The following is a 12,148-nucleotide window of genomic DNA, read 5'->3' as shown; positions in this document are numbered from 1 at the left end:
ATCAGAGTTGGGCTTCATTTCAAAACCTACATTTGTTTTAAAGAATTATGGGTGTCCTTTAAGGAAGGTTCACAGGAAAGAAAATTCTCGCTGAAGTTTATAGTACACTGCATAATTTGTGAAATCTGAACCCATGACTTCAGTGGACTCAGTAGAAAGAAAAATTAAATAATGGTGGATGAGCCATAAAAATATTAAAGTTAAAGTTGTGATGAAACAGAAGTATCAACAAAAATTGTGATACACACGCTTTTTTTAATATCAAAAATTGTATGTGTGTGTATATATATATATATATATATATATATATATATATATATATATATATATATATATATATTTATTTGTGCATTTATTAATTGTACTTTAAGGTGTAATTAGCTTAGCAACATGCTAATGTCAAATTATTGAAATCAGTCATCAGTGTGATTGTAAGTATGTAGTTTCCTTAAAGAGCGCAGCTATGTTTTAGAACAGGGCCTTAGATGTCATGGTGAAAGTGTGGCAGTCGTAATTTGGAGGTTTTTTTCTTCGTCTTTTATTTCATGACTGAAAGACGTTTATCTCAACCGTTCCCGCGCTGGCCCCCAGTTCTCCTCCTGTCCACGCGTAATGGGGACGATCATGAAAGGGTGAGAGAGTAAAGAGCGAGGTCCGCCATTCATTCTTTAATTACACACACTGGTGTTTTTGTTGGAAGTATTGGGTGGCAGAAGGTAATTGCCCTTCCTCACGTCGCCGCTCAGCCAGCCTGACTCCAGACTTTCCACTGAGGACAGAGACTGGGCTAAAACCTGAGAGAAACTAATATTTGAAGTGCTTGGCTTGAAAACACTGGAGGAGAGGTGTAGTATTCTTTTGTAATATTCTACTGGGCAGATCAAGGCTAAAATGCCACCAGTAATGACCTGCTTTTTCGCTGAGGTCGCTGGAAAATGTCACATCTTCTTTGAAATCTAGAGATTATCACTCTCTTGTCTTTCCAGCGCTGGTCAACCTCTTTTGAAGATCAAACACTTTGTGGTGCTCATCTTTAAAGCTGAAAGACAAGCTTGAGCAACTCTGTCTGAGAGCCTCTACGTCAGGGGCCTCGTGTCTAAATGTTGTGTACACAAAACGGTCATTGAAAATTAACTTTGCAAATATCTAACATAAGGATTTATGAAGCTTTTACTGTTTCTTGTAGGATGCAGGCTTCCACGTTTTGGGGTTAAAAGACTCCTGGTGAGAATTGTACACTTATACATACATAACTACAGCACATCAATCTAAAGAAAGTAATAACAGTCAGTTCTTAAATTTCACGAGTTGGAAGTGGAACAAATGGGCAAGCAAAAAGATCTGAGTGACTTTGATGACGACTAAAAATAGTGATGGCTAGAGTGATTGGGTAGCTACCAACAGTGGCAAGGAAGGACAACCGGTAAACGGAAATCAAGGTCATAGGTGCCCAAGGCACACTGATGCACATGGGGAGCGAAGGACATCTAAAACTGAAAACTAAATGCTGGCCATGATATAAAAGTGTCTGAACAGTGTATTACAGGCCAGATTGCCATTATGATGGCCCTTGTTCACCACCAAAAGTGCCCACAATGGGCATGTGAGCGTCATGTGGATGTTGCTTTGACTTTTATGTCCGCGGTGTTACCTGATGGCAGTGGCTTCTTTCAGCAGGATAATTCACTCTGCCTCAATGTAGAAGTTGTTCAGGAATGGTTTGAGGAACATGACAGAGATTTCAATATTTTGCCTCGGCCACCAGATTTTCCCAGATCTCACTCAGATTGAGCATCCATGACAGGGATGTCCAGTACTTTTCCTGGAGAGCTCCTGTCCTACAGACTTCAGTTCCAAACCTGCTCCAACAAGCATGCCTAATTATTAAGTAACACTTTAATTAGCTGGTTCAGGTGTGTTTGATTGGGGTTGGAGCTGAATCTGTGGGAGGGTAGCTCTCTAGGAGCAGGGTTGGCGACCCCTGATCTATATGTGCTGGGCCAATAAATCTAGGGGTGTCCAAACCTGTTCCCGGAGGCCATTGTCCTGCAGAGAATAGTGACAGCCCTAAATATACACACCTGAACTAGCTAATAAAGGTCAGACTCACTGCCTGCGTCCCAATGTATATACTATCCATCCTAAATTCTATGTGGTAATTTTCAATACTATTTAGGGCAAATAGGGTGGATAGTATGCACATTGGGAAACTTCTAGGCAAGTGTGTTGGAACTGGTTGGACCTAAAATCTGCAAGACTTTGGCCCTCCGGGAGCAGGATTGGACAACTCTGAACAAATCCAATCCATGGAGGAATCACCTTGCAACACTGCACGACTTAAAGGATCTGCTGCTATTGCTAATGTCTTGGTGCCAGATACCACAGGACATGTATTTTAATCTTTTCCTTTTTAAGAAATATTTATTTTCCTTTTTAAGTAATTATTAAATTATTATAATATTTGCATACTGAATTAAAATCATTTTGGCCTTTCCACTGCACGGTTTTTAAATTATTTATATACACTCACTGGCCACTTTATTAGGTAGCACTTGCTAGTACTTGCTAGTTGGACCCCCTTTTGCCTTCAGAACTGCCTTAATTCTTCGTGGCATAGATTCAACAAGGTGTTCGAAACATTCCTCAGAGATTTTGGTCCATATTGGCATGATAGCATCACGCAGTTGCTGCAGATTTGTCGGCTGCACATCCATGATGGGAATCTTCCGTTCCACCACATCCCAAAGGTGCTCTATTGGATTGAGATCTGGTGACTGTGGAGGCCATTTGAGTAAAGTGAACTCATTGTCATGTTCAAGAAACCAGTCTGAGATGATCTGAGCTTTGTGACATGGTGCATTATCCTGCTGGAAGTAGCCATCAGAAGATGGGTACACTGTAGTCATAAAGCGATGGACATGGTCACCAACAATACTCAGGTAGGCTGTGGCGTTTATACGATGCTCAATTGGTACTAAGGGGCCCAAAGTGTGCCAAGAAAATATCCCCGACACCATTACACCACCACTACCACCAGCCTGAACCGTTGAGACAAGGCAGGATGGATCCATGCTTTCATGTTCTTTACGCCAAATTCTGACCCTACCATCTGAATGTCGCAGCAGAAATCGAGACTCATCAGACCAGGCAACGTTTTTCCAATCTTCTATTGTCCAATTTTGGTGAGCCTGTGCGAATTGTAGCCTCCATTTCCTGTTCTTAGCTGACAGGAGCGGCACCTGGTGTGGTCTTCTGCTGCTGTAACCCATCTGCTTCAGGGTTCGACGTGTTGTGCATTCAGAGATGGTATTCTGCATACCTCGGTTGTATGAGTGGTTATTTGAGTTACTGTTGCCTTTCTATCATCTCTAACCAGTCTGCCCATTCTCCTCTGACCTCTGACATCAACAAGGCATTTTCCCAGCCAACATTTCCATGTGGGCCCCATGTGGGTTTTTGATGGGCTGCCACTTGGGCCCTGCATGGGCAACCCAAATGGGACCCATACAATTTTGTCCATCGGCTCTACTTGGAGCCATGTAGATTTTCATTATATGGGCCCACATGGGTCCCAAATGGGTTCTAATAATTGGGGCCAAGCTGGGCCACATACAGAACTCTTATGGGACCCAAATGGGTAACCACACTGAACCCACAAATGGCCCATATATGGGGTTTTTGTGGGACCACAGTGGGTCGGAACTGTGCCCCCTTTATATTTCTTTATTAATTCCTCTGGATAAAGTTAATGTGCTAATATGCAAAATTATCTTTCAAACCGCTCCAACTCTTGTTTTTTTGTTGTTTTTTTTTTGGAAACCTGTACCTGACCTGTAGATTTTATGTGGTGCTCAATACATTTTAAATTGCATGATAAAATATTTCAACTACGAAGAAAATGACTTCAACTCAGTCTCTAAATCACATTTTTATTGGGTAAAACAAAACATTAAAAAAAACAAGATAAAAATACTTGAATACATCAGGATAAAATGATATTCCTAGGCCTGTGCAGACTCCTCAGCTTCATACCTAAAAACAGTAAAGAAAAAAAAACAGAAAAAGGCATTTATTAAAATACTACTAAACATTTACAAGAGCATTAAAAGGCATACGTAATTAAGCCGTGCCAGTACTTTTCCCTAAGTGACAAAACTGTTACTTAAAGGGATAGTTATTACTAAAGGTAATATGAACAAGTTAAAGGTGACACTATTCAGTTAAGAAATGTAATTATGTGCTAGGAGCTATTTTTGTTGTAAAATAGCCTACATGATAATGCAACAGTTTGATTTCAAAAGTGTATAACCATAAAATGTTTGTCAAATTAAAGTAACTTACTGGCAACAATTACCCAGTAGTTGCTGTATTTCATACCACTGTAAAATTGGTGTAAAACTAAGTACAGTAGTTTTAAGCACACTATAAAGTGAAGTACAGAGTTATACTGTTATTGTTTTTGTTATATATTCAATAACACAAGTTATTACTTCACACCAACAGCTTTATTCATGATTCATCTTTTATATTTCATAGCTGAACTTCATTCACACAGAATTACCAGCATATTAACCATATTTCATCAGTGAACATACCAGTCAAAAGTTTTTGAACGGTAAGGTTTCTAATTATTTTTTAAAGAATTCTCTTCTGCTCAACAAGCCTGCATTTATTTGATCCAAAATCGGATCAAAGAAATGCAGGCTTGGTGAGCAGAAGAGACTACTTTAAAAGCATTAAAAATCTTACAGTTCAAAAAAATTGACTGGTAGTGTATAGCAATAAATATATAAGTAAAATCACAGTTAATTAACACATTGTGCCAGTGGAAAATAAACGTATTAAATATAAAAGAGTTAAATGACTTAATTAGTAAGAGTAACCCGTGTTTAAGTGGTGAGTGGCAAACCGTTTATTTTTATTTATTTATTTTTTTTAAATGAGAAGGGGTGGGAAGACGCCAATCATCGCATGACGCAATGACTGCATAACACAAGTGATTTTAGATTAGAAGAAAAAAAAAATAACTTTTCAGTAGGCCTACTTTTTTGGAGATGCTTATAAATAAAATGAAATTATTCCTAAAATAATCGGTCTTGGATTGGTCTATACAGTACATTATGATATAATCCTTTATAAACACATGAAATACTTAATTGAATCAATTGTTAAGGTAATGTAGTTACCCATAATTGCATAAAAATAAATTAACTGCAAAAAAAAAAGCCCAAATGTGGCCCATATGGGACCCACAAATAAACAATAATGGGCAACCTAACTGGGGCCCAGAGTTTTATCTAAGCTGGAGCCCACATTCAGCCCATCAAAGTGCCCACTCTGAGCCCATGCCCAGTTGACACCCATATAGCCCAGATAAATCCCATGTGGGGCCACATGGACATGTTGGCTGGGTTCATCCACACAACTGCCACTCACTGGATATTTTCTCTTTTTTGGACCATTCTCTGTAAACATGGTTGTGCGTGAAAATCCCAGTAGATCAGCAGTTTTTGAAATACTCAGATCAGCCCGTCTGGCACCAACAACCAGTCCACGTTCAAAGTCACTTAAATCCCCTTTCTTCCCCATTCTGATACTCGGTTTGAACTTCAGCAAGTTGTCTTCATCACATCTTCATCAATGCCTAAATGCATTGAGTTGCTGCAATGTGATTGGCTGATTAGCAATTTGTGTTACCAAGCAATTGAACAGGTGTACCTAATAAAGTGGCCGGTGAGTGTGTGTATATATAAAACACACATTTATATGTGCTTGATGGATGTTTGTTTGCTCTGAAGCGTGATGCTTCTTCTTCACGTTTTTAAGACCCTTGAGACCCTGCATCCATTCTTATTTGGAGTGCAACTGTCAGGTTCAGGATGTAAAAATCCCATTCATTTTCTCCAAAGGGAAATTGTGTGAGCTACATCATTACTTGATGGCATATGCTTTTATTGAAGCCATCAGCTCACCTTTTTCCAACTTATTTTTTAGATAATCGTGTTTATAAACAGAAGTCCGGGTGAGAAACTACATTATCCATGATTCTCCAAAGAAACATCCAGCAATCAGACAAGCACAACAAGAAAATTATATATTAAAAATAAGAACTTTGTAGTGCCTGCCCACTCCCATAAAGTACAGTGCATGATGTAATTGAGTTAGTCTCCCTACTCTCACACACTACTTTAATTTGTGTGATTGTGCAATAAACGTAGTTTCTGTATGCACATTCAACATCTTTAAATCAATAGTTTTTTGTCTCCATCATTGTTAATTTGATTTTCATTTGCAATTCTTCATTAAGTACAAATGTTAAGTACGCAGTCTTGTCCTCTTGACCAGTTTTAAAATACATTTTTGCTTTAAAACAAAGCTAGTAATGATTCCCTTTATGTGGTTGGTGGGGTTCATGGCTTATAACTCTTTAACAAAGACTTTTCTTGACAGTAAATAATTTACTGTGCTATATGCAGTTGTGTAGTATTCCATTCTGAACGTACCCATGTAGGCTACATGTTTACATAATGGTAGTTATATAAACAAAGGAAGCTTGTCTACTTGGAAATGTTTGAATTGGGTTTGTTTCTGATGCAGAGCAGCATATTGTTCTTACACCACGGTTTATTAGAGATTGGATTTAGCATTGTGTGTGTGTGTGCTGCACAGCTGAGAGGGAATTAAAGATGAAGACATCAAAGTGCATGACAATAGAAAGGAATCTCTACCCACACACACAAAGCAGCTCAAACGAGCCATTAAAGAAACGGGCAGAAGCAGCTGTCTAGTAGGAGCTGCAGGAAAAGGAGGATTTTTCAGTGGAATTGTAAGACTGTGTAACCGAGACCTCTTAATTCAGGAGAGAGGGTGTGTGTGAGGGGCCGAGTGTGTGATTTTTGTGTTCTTGTAAAGGTATTTGTTTACATAGGATAATTTTTTCGGTGAATAGTGTGTTTGTGCTTTTGGCATTCACACGAGTGTGAAGAGGTGAGTGTGTGTGTGTGTGTTAATATGGAGCAGTAAGGGACCTGTAGGCCTATAAAGGAGTCTTTGAATGGCAGAAGGAGCTATAATTCATTACAGATGTGAAGGTAATCATACCCAGACAGGTCTGGTGGCTGCCACGGCCCAACGACAGGAGACCCAGTCTGTGCACAGCAAGGTCAACTTTAATATGGCACCTACAGATGGAAATCAACACAAGACGATTTTCTAAGAAACTAGCCATTTTTGATCTTGCTGAAATTTGTAATAAATCTAAAATTTTAGTTCAGTTTAATATACATATATTTAGGCTACATCAAACACCTATGCCTGTGACTGAGAGATTTTATTATTATTTCAAAGTAAAAAAGACTGTCCAAACAAAAATAATGTCCAAGTCAACATATGTTAATACATCATGTTTTTATCAATACAAACTTTATAAACATGAATAAAACGGTACTATTGCATACCATATGTGACCCTGGACCACAAAACCAGTCTTTTTAAGTCACTGGGGTATATTTGTAGCAATAGCCAAACATATGGGTCAAAATTTTCCATTTTTATTTTATGCCAAAAATCATTAGGATATTAAGGAAAGATCATGTTCCATGAAGATATTTTGTAAATGTCCTACTCTAAATATATTAAAACTTAATTTTTGATTAGCAATATGCTTTGCTAAGAACTTCAATTGGACAACTTTAAAGGCCCCTTTTTTCACCCTCAGATTCCAGATTTTCAAATAGCTGTATCTCGACCAAATATTGTCCTATCATAACAAACCATACATCAATGGAAAGCTTATTTATTCAGAAAATAAGAGATTTTAAAATGCACATAGACATTATTGTATGTAAATATGGTAGCCTAATTATTCACCACGGTAAAACACTGTTATAAATATTTTGTTTGTAAGATTTTGAAATTTGAAAGAAGTCTCTTGTGTTCACCAAAGATGCATTATTTGATATAAATAGCAATAAAAACAGTAATATCAAGAAATTGTATCATTTAAAATAACTGTTTTCTATGTTTTATGTTTTCAGCATCATTACTCCAGTCTTCAGTGTCACATGATCATTCAGAAATAATTCTAATATGCTGATTGGCTGCTTAAGAAACATGTCTTATTATTATCAATGCTGAAAACAGTTGTGCTGCTTAATATTTTTCTGGAAACCAAAACACAATTTTACAGGATTTTTGATGAATGGAAAGTTCAAAAGAGCAGCATTTAATTGAAATAGAACTCGTTTGTAACATTATAAATATCTTAAAATCACTTTTAATTAAATACATCCTTGCAGAATTAAAAAAAAAAAAAATCTGCACCACATTACTTTTAGTGATATTCTCACCTAAAGAAAATAGGAGCTGTCTCTCTGACCCAATCAACCACTATGACTATGAGCCGCCTGTGTTTCTTTACCTGAAAGAGCCAATTGAAAACCTCAGCAGGCCCCATTCTGTCTGCGCACACTAACCTTTACCATTCCAACCACACCGGTACCCACCACTTAGTCATACAAGACTCTGTTTCATCCCCAAGAGCACTAAATAGCAAGAGAGGTGATGATGGATGGCCTTCCAAATTGGATCTGTAGCATTTATACAACTTCAGCAACCGTAAACGGTCAATGCGGTTCATCTACCATGCCATATATGCATCTTCATGCAATATTAATAATGTGTGCGTAATGAATCGCATTACTATGAAATACTATTAATGCAAAATATGACTAATACCACATCATCAGTCAGTCCTGCAAGTACTGTATTTCTCTCTCTTAATTTATTTGTGGACAGACATGGAGAAACGGGAGGAGGGGTTGAGACAAAAGAGTTTCTGTGCAAACCCATGAAGGTGTTCCGCTCGGCTGGGGAAGAAAAAACAAACAGAAGCGAGAAGGAGAGAAGAGGAGGAGAGACGTGATTTCGCACCCTCAGCGGCTCCAGTGTGGCCTTGCGAAGCCTTTAACTCCCTTTCTGTTCCACACACATGGACAGATGCCTTTCGTGAAGTCTGGTCTGATATCCATCCTGAAGACAAACACAGACAGGCTCTGCCCTTGCCGAGGGGCGTCAATTACACTTTTAATTAAAAACTAACACCCCGACTAAATTGGGGGCTGGACCCTTTAACCCCTGTCCTGCTCACACACCACTCTTCTCACAGTACTTCTTGCTCTGTATCCAGAGTAAATGTGGCCAGATGTTAATGTGAGAATAAATATTCAAGCGTCATTTTAGCACCATCAGTATCTTACTAATTAGTGCTGTTTACAAAGTCAAGGATCACTGTTTCTTATTGCCGGGTTAGGGATTTGAACGACCCACCCTAGGTATTGACCTTGATTGTGCTGAACTTGTTCTGAAGGGATACGAATGATAACTGATGTGTGCTAAATACATTGAAATACATCTATTTTCATTTTGATGACTCAGTATTAATTCTCAACTCCCAAGATCAATCTTTTGCTGTTTTTCATGAACAAAACTTCACTAAACGTTATTTGTAGCACGCCTCTCATCCAGTCCGCTTGTCAAGGCTGACGTCATGCATCACCAGGCTCAGTTCCAGAATCAAATCACTTGAGGGTGCTTCTGAAATTAGTATGGTTGCTCTAGCCTTAATGCACATGTATTTTGATATGTTTTTCGCCCTGTCCATTGCTATGGTTATTTGAATCTCGTTTTCAGCTGTGAGTGGATTCTGACCAAATTAAACACCTCTGATTGGCCACTGTGTTCAAGAAATCAACAGATACTGTATGTCTGTGATTGGTTGCACTGCTCAAAGCTGCAAAAACAAAAATATGCACTGAAGCATTTGCCAAATCTGTTTTGCCAGTTTATTACAGCTTCAACTGAAGGTGCTCTTCATTATGGAAGAATATTCAGGACCATTTTTGAAAGGAATTGCAAATTGTATTTCGTTTTCCATATGTGAAATTGTGACATAATCCAAACGCAATTTCAAATCTTGCATTACCATTTACGTTTTCAGACACTGTGCATTCGCGAATTGCAAGATTTGCAATTGCATTTGGATTATGTCACAATTTACGCATCCACATGGCAAACGCAATTGAAAAAACTATTTGCAATTCCTTTTGAAAATGATCCTGAATATTCTTCCAGACTTCATACTTTTGTTTGAGTTTGCACCCTCTTAGAACAAGGCCTATGCATCACAGTTTTCAGGTCCAAACACTTCATCAGATCTCATGAGTGAACAACAAACTGTGCTAATATACACTCAAATATCAAAAAATCATGATCTTAAGCTTTATCTTCATCCCAAAATCTCAAATAGCCTTCAGTGATTCATTCTTTATGAATCATTAAAATTATGGTTTCCATGATGCAGTGAGCCCAGTGGTGCACATCATAAGTTTTTAATAGCTTAGCTTAAATATGTGATATGAATTAATGTCTCTTGAGATAGTATTCTCAACTGAAATGATTAATGGAAAAATACCAAGGAAGTCAATGGCTCCCAGCAACTTTTGGTAACCAAAATTCTACTTTTGCTAACAAACTATACACTATTTAATTTTTTTGACCAACCTGATGATTTATTTTATCTGTCATGTGTTTTTATCTGTCATCTGTCATGATCTGTCACAGCCAGTGTTGGGGAAGCTTTAAAAATAAAATGCATGATAATATTGCATTACGCCATAAAAAGTTACTAATTGCATTATTTAGTTACTTTCTATGTAAAGTAATGCATTACGTTATTTTTGCGTTGCTTTTTGTAAATGGGCTGGGCTTGCTTATTTGTTTTTTCAATAACATAAAAATAAAAATAAAAAAGCTAAGGCCCTAATTAATAAACCTCAGGCTGAAAGAAGTGCCTCTCTCTAATCGGTAACTCACTCCCGATTTCTCTCAACATGGGGACAGGAGAGGTGTCAGTGAATAAATGGGAAAACAAAGTAACTTGCATTACTTATTTGAAAAAGTAACTCAGATATTTTGTTGTAACTTGAAAAAGAATGTGTTACTAGTTACTTGAAAAAACTAATCTGATTATGTAACTACCATTACTTGTAACGCATTACCCCCAGAAGTGGTCATATCCACTGTTGGCATGGAAACATATCCTAACAAATTTGTATTGTCTTCATTCCAACTTAGTCCATCATAAGTGTTGAGCATATTTTACTAGGTTGCTTGCAATGCAGAAAATAAAATCTGCAACACATGACGAAACTAAAATCTGTTTTGGCCTAATGAAAGAGTGGTGGAAGCGACGTTGTGCCGACTACAGATAATCTCGTGTCAAGAATGGCAATGGCTAGTAAAACTGTTGACCTATTTATAAGATTATATGTGACCCTGGACCACAAAAGCAGTCTTAAGTCGCTGGGGTATATTTGTAGCAATAGCCAAAAATACATTGTATGGGTCAAAATGATTTATTTTACTTTTAAGCCAAAAATCATTAGGACATTAAGTAAAGATCATGTTCCATGAAGATATTTTGTAAATTTCCTACTGTAAATATATCAAAACTTAATTTTTGATTAGTAATATGCATTGCTAAGAACTTCATTTGGACAACTTTAAAGGTGATTTTATCAATATTTAGATTTTTTTGCACCCTCAGATTCTTGATTTTCAAATAGTTGTATCTCAGACAAATATTGTCCGATCCTAACAATCCATACATCAATGGAAAACGTATTTATTCAACTTTCAGATGATGCATAAATCTCAATTTCGAAAAAATTGACCCTTATGGCTGGTTTTGTCGTCCAGGGTCACATATATAAAATAATGACTTAATATTAATCCCGTCACTTACTGCTCCACTCAGAAGAATCTATTTTAATATGCCAGTTGGAAAACTTACATCGCCATCTACTGTCAGCAATGGGAAATGCATTCTGACCAGAAGTGGGGGACGAGACATATCCCCTCCTGATGATGAAAAATGAATGACCAGAAATTCTCACCCTAACAACTACTTTCAAAACCTCAGAAACTGGACCGTAACACACTAAAAACATTCAGAACATCCTAATAGCCAGACAGTAACATAAGAATTTATGCCTCATATCAACATCTTAGTAAACACTCAGAGTACTTAAAACTTTTGATGTGGTCCAATTATCAACCATCAAGCAACTTCCCATTAACAAACACTTCA

Source organism: Barbus barbus, assembly GCF_936440315.1.
Source record: "Barbus barbus genome assembly, chromosome: 23".
Lineage (NCBI taxonomy): Eukaryota > Metazoa > Chordata > Actinopteri > Cypriniformes > Cyprinidae > Barbus > Barbus barbus.
The sequence above is the reverse complement of the archived record's forward strand: the minus strand, read 5'-3'. Positions refer to the sequence as shown.